Below are 9,777 nucleotides of genomic sequence, written 5' to 3' on the forward strand. Positions count from 1 at the left end.
CACACACACACACACTCAGTAACAAAGCTGTGTAAAATCATTATTGCAATTATTCTATACATTGAAGCAGTGACACATATATCTGTATCTGGTTTTTGAAGAAGTGTTTTGTGTTACAGAAAGTAGTCAAATACATTCTGAAAGATGTTTTTCACTTTGAGAAGAATTCAAGATTTGTTAGAGGAGAGTTTCTTAGGTTTGAAAGAATCCCTGGTGGAGTAGGAAAGAGGATGTAGGACTTAAACTGTTGATAAAATTTATGGGTCAGAGAGACAAACAACAAATTTTACTTTGTATATTAGTGATTACTTTGTGGTTATTATGATCAGCTTGTGTTATTTATTCTAATGGTTCTAATTTTTTTTTTGTTTTTTTTGAGACAGGGTCTCACTATGTAGGCTGGTTTTGAACTCACAGCAATCCTCCTGCCTCAGCCTCCTAAGTGCTGGGATTACAGGCGTGCCCCACCATGCCCAGCATGGTTCTAATTTTTTTGAGCAGTACTGGAGACTCCGAGCCTTACACTTACTCTGTTACTGAGCTGTATCTTCAGTCTTACGTATATTTTTGAGATAGGATTTTGCTAAATTGCCCAGGCTGGCCTCAAACTTGCACTCTTCCTGCCTCAGCATTCTGAGTAGCCAGGATTACAGATGTGTATTACCATCCTTTGTTAGGTTACTAATTTTAAAACATAATTTATTGGGAAACCGTGCTAATCTTCTTTTGATGAAACATGTCTCTGAGAAGCTCGTCTCTGTATCCTAAAGCTATAAGAAATGTAACAGAAGTTTCATAGGAAATTTTGGCCTAAGTGCTGCAGTGTAACAGGTGTGGTATTCAGAGTGAAATGTCTGACCAACAGGCAGAAATTTAAAAACAAGTTTCCACTGGTAGGTGGTTCTTAAGAACCTCAAAGGTCAGACAGTGGAAACTGAAAGTGCATTTGTGACAAGGTGTTCTTTAGAGAAAGCTTGCTGTGCATTCTATGCCCTTCGCTCTAGAGTGAAAAGCAGGTGTTTTCCCCTTTACCTTAGGCTGACTGAGTGGGTTTTCTGACAGAACTGTTCAAAGAACTAGTAGGAAGAATGGGGCAGAAAGTGGTCTGATTTCCCCTGGGAGAATTTATAGGGTCACAAAGAGATTCCTGGCAGTCTCTTTGTTATTGGAGAGGATACACTTAGGTGCATTGCGAACAGCCAGCTCCTTCAGAGTCTGTCAGGATGAAAGATGCACAAGACAGCACCTCCCATGGACCAAATGTGGGCCACGCGGGTTAGAAAGAGCCATTCTGCAGCTCTTACTCATTCCTGCCCAAGAAATCCGCCTGAGATGTGATTGGGCTGCAAAGACCAATACGGTGTGGATTTCCAAAATACAATTAAGGAGGGGTCAGGCCTGGTGGCACATGCCTCCAGCCCCAGCACTCCTGAAGCTTGAGCCAGAGGGTTGAAATTTTGAACCCATTCTGAGCAATTTAGCAACTTAGCAAGCCTTTCTTTCAGGGGGGGAAGAAAAAAAAAAGAGAAGAAAAAGAAAAAGGAAAGGACCTTGGTTCAATTCCTGGTGCTGTGGAACAAACAAACAAACTAAATCAAACCTAAATACCAAACCAAACCAACTGAGGGTGGCCTGGCATGGTGGTGCATGTCTGTAGTCTCAGCTACTCAGTGGCTACTTCCACCTACTGAGGCGAGAGGATCACAATTCCAGGGCCAGCCTGGGCAACTTAGTGTGAGACCCCATCTAAACATAAAAATAAAATGGATTGGGGATATAGCTCAGTGGTAAAGAGCTTGTCTAGCATGTTCAAGGCCCAGGTTCAATCCCCATGACAGAAAACAACACAATAACAACAACACAGAGTAATGAGGAAGTGGCAGCAAAAGGAATAAAATACACTGGACCCTCAAGTTACGACTGGCCTCAAATATGAACAACTTGGGCTAATCAGGTTAGTGGAAGGTTCATCTGTCTCTTGTTATAGCATGTACCCAGGTAAACATCCAGATCTCAGCTGTACTGACTTAGTTACAGCCAGCCCTCGGGAGCTGATCAAGTTCGGAAGTCAAGGGTTCACTGTATATGAATTGTATCACAGCAGGTGGATGAGTTTGGGTTTGAGTAGCCAAGCATGTGAGTCTCTGAGGAAATCACAGAAGTTCCCACAAGAAAAAGAATCAGCTTGAAACTGTCTGTCCCAGAGAGCTGAAGCCATATTACTACAGCTAGAGCCATTAAGATTTTTCTCTTCTCCTTTTCCCTCTCTGCCCTCCAACCCAGAGTCACTAATAGCAGCCACTGAGTGGGGATGAACTTAGCAGAAAAGAGAGAAAAAGCTGACCACTTTACTCTTTGCTAACACTTTTCTTTATAAATAGAAAATAGAAGCTGAATTGTGATTTTTAAAATGTAAGGCTTTCTATTTTCTACAAGTAAGTAGAAAAGTCATGAGAGGTGCTTAAAGTTTCACCTCAGTGGCAGGGGAAAAAATTCACCTGCTGAGTTAATTACAAGAGAAAAATGATATTTTGACTCTCTCACAAGTCACACCGGCTTAATGCAGTGAATACACAAATTTTCCATTGTGCAGTGAGTCAGAACCTTTGCACTTACAAATCTTAGGAGGGAAAGAAGTATTGCAAGTCCGAATTTTTAAAATAAAACAATTTACAATTCCTGTATTAGTTTTACTCACCATGCACTGCAGTAGAATCCTGAAATAAATGAATTATAGAATACTGAAACTTTACGTAAGAAATAAGTTAAAAATTTGACTGAAAAATTTCAATCTTCCTAAGGCAGGGAAAAATGCAGTGTACTCTTAGTAAAAGGATTATCAGACCAAAAAGAGACTTAAAAAAGACTTTTAGTCATGACTTATGAAGACAAAATAAGTATTGGAATTATTGTCCAAATGTCCTATATTATTTATGCTTCCAGATATGATGGATTCAAATGAACAATAGCAATTTTAAAGGAATTATATTATCACACTAATTTTTTATTTTAGAAATCATATAAATCATTTATAAAAGAACATGATCATAATTTTTAAAGGTAAGTGTATTGGTTATAATTAAAATCCCAAACAATAAATAATTATTAAATATGTAAAGTTTCATTTTCTATAGAGTAAGTTTGTTTGTTTGTTTTTTGGTACAGGGATCAAACTTGGGACCTTGTGCTTGCAAGGCAGGCAGCAGCACGACTGAGCTAAATTCCTGGCCCCTACAGAGTTTAAAAGTTAACACTTCAGCTGGGATAGAGGTACCACAAAGTCATGAGGGACCTGAACTCCCTTTAGTTTACCATTCACCACTTCTAGGGTGACCACTGTCCTCTGGTTACTTCAGAGAATGAGCATTACATTCAATCATCACATCTCTGTTCTATGTACTAGAAGGGAAGAAAGGGAGAGAAAAAGAAAGCCCAGTTCCTTTAGGGTTTCCTAGTTACAGTATTTCTTATTTGCTATAATACATTACTCCAAGGCAGGCCAAGAATTATAGTCTTTTTTTTTTTTTTTGGTACCGGGGATCAAACTTGGGTCCTTGCGTTTGCGAGACAGGCCACCCCGAACCGTTGAGCTAAATCCCCGGCAGAATTATATAGTCTTTTAACTGAGCACTTTTTTTTGTTTTGTTTTGTTTTTTTTCAGCTTTAATTGAGTTTATTGGTACATTTTAGGGATACAGTACAATTACATTCATTGTTGGGATCTTGTACCTGTACATGACAAGTCTTGATTCTCATTTTTTCCCCTTACCCCTGCCCTCCCTTCACCCCCTCCTCCCCTCCCCACCTACAAACACTTTATTTTCATCTTTTCATTCTCTCACATTTTTTTCTTTTCCCTTATTACCCTTCCCCTACCCATCCCACCTTCCCTACACCTTTAGCTCCTTTCTTCCCATTTCTAAATGTCAGTAATCTTATTAGGCTCTTATGTATCATTGCAGATTATTCACACCAGGGAAACTATTTGGTATTTTTTGGTTTTTTGAGACTGACCTGGAACTCACTGTGTAGCCCAGGCTGGTCTTCAACTCACAGTGATCCTCCTGTCTCAGCCTCCCGAGTGCTGGGATTACAGGCATGAGCCACCACTCCTGGCTCGAGCACCTTTTAATCCTGAATAAATTTGGGGTTGTCTTATTAACGTGGAAGGAGGAAATGGATGTTGAGGCAAGCAGTTAGGCGTCTCAGGCATAGAGACTTAAGTATATTTCTTCTAATAAAATGGATAGCTTTAACACTGATCACTAAAAAATTAGAATTATTTGATCCTTAATTGTATTATGAATTTAATTTTCTGTGGACATTTGCTTCCCATATGAAGAGAACATTTCTGTCATTTACAACCAAAAAAAGACTAATTCTTTTTTCAGATTTGCAGCTTATTTTTTATGTGGCAAAGGGAAAAGGGACTTAAAAAAAAGGTCTTGGAAGGAAGGTCAAGGAATAGTAAAGAGGATGTGGATTTCCCTTGACTCAGAAGAGGAAAGTGGTCATTTTCCTCCCTTTACCAAGTAACTTTTGAAGTTGCTTTTCTGAAAAACATATGTATTTAAGGAATATTTTTTATATGTCTAAAACCTAGAATTTTGGGGGCCTGTGGTAAGAACTTGAAGAGAATTTGGAGTTTATTGCCAAAGCTGTGTGTGTACAGATTGATACAGGGAAACCATTAGGGAGGAAGAACTCTGCAAAAAATGGCTGATGCCACATCCACAGAGGCAACTTTTCTTTGTGGAATTTCTTTATGTTGTTACAAAGGACAGAGTTCCTTTTCAATAGTTTCTTCACACTGTCAAAAGATTAATTCAGGGCCAGGGATTTGGCTCAGTGGTTCCGCCGCCTGCCTCACAAGTGCAAGGGTCTGAGTTCGATCCCCAGAACCAAACCAAAACAAGACAAAACAAAAACAAAAACAAAAACAAACAAAAAAACATTAATTCAGATCAATCATGGCAACATAGGTTGATAAGGGAAGACTCCCTATCTTCTAAAAAATATAAAATGCTGGATCATTTTAAAAATTGAAAAAAATATTGCCAGTCTTGAAAGCAAGAAAGGGAAATTCTTAAGCTCTGGACAAAGAAAAACAGAAAAGCTGAGCATTAGAGGGAGCTGAAGGTAATTATTTGCTGAAGCCCAGTGACTTATGTGAATACTGGAACTGGACACGAGGTGAGACTGAAAGACTAAAAAGCAACAGATTACTAACAAATGCAACAGCATGGGTGAATCTCAAAATAGTGATAATAAGCATGATAATTATGTTGAGTGGAAAAAGCAATGCAAAAAAGAATACAAACAGTATGATTCCATTTACTATGGAAAACTTCAGAAAGTAAAAACTACTCTATAGCAACAGCAGATCCAGTGGCTGCCAGAGGATGTGGGAGATGGGGCAGAGTAGAAAAAGGGGCACAAGGAAACTTCTGGGGGTGATGGATATGTTCATTATTTTGACTGTGGTGATGGTTTCACAGGTTCATACACAGTCAAAACCTGTCATATTTTACACTTCAAATATATATAGTTTATTGTGTATATCAATTATATAACACGAAGCCATTAAAAAGAAATGAACAAAGTTAACCACCAAGCAAATCTAACACCTCCTCCTTTCCATATAATTCACACAATTTATTTTTTGACCGGAACTTTGTTATCTGTCTAATAGAGTACCCTACATTATTGATTTTATTGATTGCAATAAAAGAATTCTTATCTTTTACAGCTACATACTGAAGCACAGCTGCATGCTGACAGTTGTTCAGGCTGGGTGACTGGCACATGAGGGCTCATACTACTGTATACGTTTTATAGTTTCAGTGTGTTCTTCTTTGGTCTTACGAGGGAGGTTGTAACAGGGCATGGTTGCACAAACCTGCAATCCCAGCACTCTGGCAGGCCTAAGACAGGAGGATTCCAAATTTAAACCTATCCTGGGAACTTACTGAGACCCTGTATCAAAATAAGAAAGGGCTATACCTTGGTGTGAAGTCCAAGTACAAAAATAAAATAAATGAAAATCGATGGTTGCTTGTAATATAGGCTTGGTTTATCACACAAATTTAGTATGATTTGAACAGAGTACTCTGAACTTCAATCCTATATAAAACTGAAATAGGAAAGCTTTTCTTCTCTATCTCCAGGCTCACTTCTATTACATTTTTTTGCTCCTGCGTGATTTCCTCTTTCTTCACGTAGCCGGAGTTGCTTCTTCCAATATTCCCCATTATCAAAAAAATGACTCAGAAACTGCAGATAAGCTTGTTTATATAAGATTATGAATTAGAGTTATGAAGGACTCTTTTCAGGGAAAGTCAATTTAAATAGGGCATAGAATACAAATTTTAGTAAAAACGAGAGGTGTAGTGATGGATTCTCAGACCTCAGGTAATATATCCAGGGAAGGTTTTTTTTGGGGGGGGGTTGGTCAAATTCCTTTCCAGACTCTTTAATATCCTAAAATCTTACTAAATACGTTGTTACCTCTTTACCCCATTGGAAATATATACTGGTAAGATTTGTATAATACAACCATAGCATAGAAAAATTTCTATAGCATAGAAAAATTTACCTTTGGCTTCAAATAACAAAAAGTTAAGCTCTCCTAGACAGCTAATAACATTTGTTGGCTCACAGAAGTTACTATATCCAGTGAAAGGCTTCAGACGGGTTTGAACTCTTTCATCACGAGTCAGCTTCACCTCAGGCTGCCTTTCCTAATGGCAGCAAAATGGCTGCAGTAACTATAGGACTCACATTCTCCCATCACTACAGCCACAGTAAGAAAGAGAACACTTTTCATTTTCCAACAAACATAAGATCTCGTTTTCCATGACTGGACCAATTTAGACCCACGTAGGTGCCTATCTGTGAACACTGACGAGAGGCAATGGAGTTGATGTTTCATGGTACTGAAGTCCCTGGCTGACTACAGTTGCAGAGAAGTAGAAATGCATTCTGAGTGACCAACCAGTAATACCTATTATAAAACTAATATATTCTATGCCACTACCTCAAATAAAACTCTTCAAATTAACAGTTCTTATGATTATTTGTTTATAGATTTTTGATATTATGACATTATAATCTGGAAGTTGCAGAGGCAGGAGGATTGCCACAGGTTCAAGGCCAGCCTGGACTACACAGTGAAGTCAAGGCTGCCCTGAACTACACAGTGAGACCCTGTCTCCAAAATAAAAATAAATAAAATAAAAAGGAGTTGAAGTCCTGACTGAGGAAAACAAAACAGTGTAAACAATGATAGGGAATGTAGAGATAAATCAAAATGCACGTCCTGTAGCTGATTGTTGTCATGTGAGAATGTGAGCCCATAATCACCAAATCTGTTTTTTAAAAGAGAAATCCAAAATGCCTATGAAATAGCTTCATTTTTAGCTTTTGTCTTTTTTTTTAAGTGCATAGGTCAAACAAAATGTATTTGTGATTTAGTTCTAGATTTAGGCCATGACTTTCTGTCATGTTGTAAGTCATAGTTAGTGTTAACACTTTCCCCCAAAATGAAAGCTTTAGTCATTTTGTGGACCTGGGCTGCTAGAATATGCTTAGGAAGCCATAATAGAGAGAGAAGTGATAGCATACATTATATGAAGAGTGCTTTTTTATTAAATCTTTGGCATGTGCTTAGAATTGTTTTCCCTGTAATGAGAATGAGTTGTTCCAAGTCATCTTCAGTGTGTCTTTTTTCCCTCCCACTACTGGGGAATGAACCCATAGCCTTCACATTGAGCTACAAACCCAGTCCTTTTTATTTTTTATTTTGAGATAGGTTTTCATTGAGTTGCTAAATTGCCTACGCTGGGCTTGAGCTTGCAATCCTTCTGCCTCAGCCTCCTAGAGTATTGGGATACAGGTTTGTGTCATCATACTCTTCCATCTTCACTGTGTCTTGTCTAGATTCCCTCAAAGTTCTAAATAGAACAATTGGTAATTAGAGGTGCAATATGTGGCCATGAGACAGAAATTTTCTTTCCTATTAGCAAGCTGGTAAATGAATCGATCCTACCGTAAATGACTTAGTGTCACACCTCACTTAAACGGAAGAACCAACCTTTAATAATCATCAGTAGCCACTACTGTTTTCAAAGGCATATAGAATTGAATTTGGGGAACATTAAACTGTTTTTGGACTTTTTAACTTTTCATAATTAAACAATTCCCTTATTTTTTGGTTAGTTTTTTATTGAATGCTGATAATTATGACAGCATTGTCCTTTTATCAAAACACTTTATTTCAGATGGGCATGGTGGCGTATGCCTGTAATCCCAGCACTCAGGAGGCTGAGGCAGGAGAATCGCTGTGTGTATTCCTGGACTACATAATGAGTTCCAGGTCAGTCTCAACTACATAGTGAGACACTGTCTTAAAAAAACAAAATACTTTGTCTCAGTTAGAAGATATCAGATGCCTTTTTCATCTGTTGACTTCCTCATGGTGCCCAGTGTAACTTTACTAGTACTTATTAGAATCTCAGTACCTATATGTTGCATATGTATTAGTAGATCCTGAATGTCTCAGGAAGTCAAGAGATGATTTTTGTTATTCTAATCCTAACTTCATTAGATGTTATCAAAATTTACATCATTCACTGAGTCAGGCCCAGGGCTAGAAAGGCTCTTGGGATATAAAGCTCAATAAAGGACCTTCTGGCACCTAGCAGGTAGGGGAGACACAAAAGAGATACTTGAACATTCTTGATATATCCCAGCATCTACAGATATTAAGAGTAGATATTAAGATTAAAAAAAGGTGTGTGTGTGTGTGTGTGTGTGTAGAAATTTGAGGTAGAGGACACTTAGAAAAAAAGTCACATTTCTCAGAGTAGCTTTTGGATATGGGTGGGGAAGGCAGGGTAACTGAAGTGAGATAGAAGGGAAAATTTAAACTAAAAATGTCATTCTAGACCTAGATAACCAGACACACTTAACTCTTGCTGCACCGTATTTACTTATTTTTGTAATCACATTTTTTGACTACTTCCTACGAGTCAGGCACAATCCGTTGTGGAAGAATAAACATGCATGAAGCATGTTCTCAGGGTATAATATACCTAAATTTGAATATATATATATATATATATGCCACAGATCTACAGACATAATGCTAAGGAGTTTGGGGAAATGTATAGGTCATTTCTGGCTGCAGGATCTAGGAAGGAGGATACAGTTCAAGGATCAGGACAATACTTGTGGAGAAGAGCTGATTTCTTTTAATTTCTACCTGGTTAGTATTTCAACAGGTATTATCCCAAAGGATAAAAAGCTGCAACAAGGGTACCTTCTCTTCATATGATGTCCAGCAGTGCTCAGCACTTTGTCCTTCTTTCCCCGCAGGTTATTTCCCTTTTCAACTAGGGTCCCACAGAAGAAATCAGTGAGGGAGCGCTTCACAAACACAGACACCCTGTAAGGACAAAGAAGAGTGGTGAAAAAGCCCACTTTGAGGCCACATCCTTCAAGGTTACTGGGAATTAAGGATGGAAATTTAGAAACCAGGTTTAGGAATGAGAAAATGCTCTCCCCAAACGGAATTATCTTAGAACTCAGCAATCAGGGCTTAGAACTCGGGCTTCAGTCCACCTTGCTCAGGGTTGGTTCGCAGGCGCGCGGACATCTCTGAGGGCTCTCTCGCCCCTCCGCGCGTCCCTGCTGGCTCAACTCCGGCTCTGTCAGGTTCAAGCTCCGCGGTCGCCGGCCAACGCGCTGCTAGGTAGGGATGTGCGCGCGCGCGCGCCG

General features: G+C 38.8%; 1 long non-coding RNA gene across 1 annotated transcript in view; it reads right to left on the reverse strand.

Annotated features, from left to right (window-relative positions):
* Positions 1-9,741, reverse strand: part of LOC104870159 — a 51,100-nt gene extending 41,359 nt beyond the window's left edge. The window contains exons 1-2 of the long non-coding RNA XR_782454.3: positions 9,622-9,741; positions 9,320-9,445 (exon numbers count right to left, since the gene is read on the reverse strand). This is a non-coding gene — a long non-coding RNA (uncharacterized LOC104870159). The remainder of the gene's footprint in view (positions 1-9,319; positions 9,446-9,621) is intronic.
* Between the last annotated feature and the right edge of the window lie 36 nt (positions 9,742-9,777).

The sequence above is a fragment of the Fukomys damarensis genome, unplaced genomic scaffold, assembly GCF_012274545.1.
Source record: "Fukomys damarensis isolate Sample0158 unplaced genomic scaffold, DMR_v1.0_HiC HiC_scaffold_11, whole genome shotgun sequence".
NCBI classification, from domain to species: domain Eukaryota; kingdom Metazoa; phylum Chordata; class Mammalia; order Rodentia; family Bathyergidae; genus Fukomys; species Fukomys damarensis.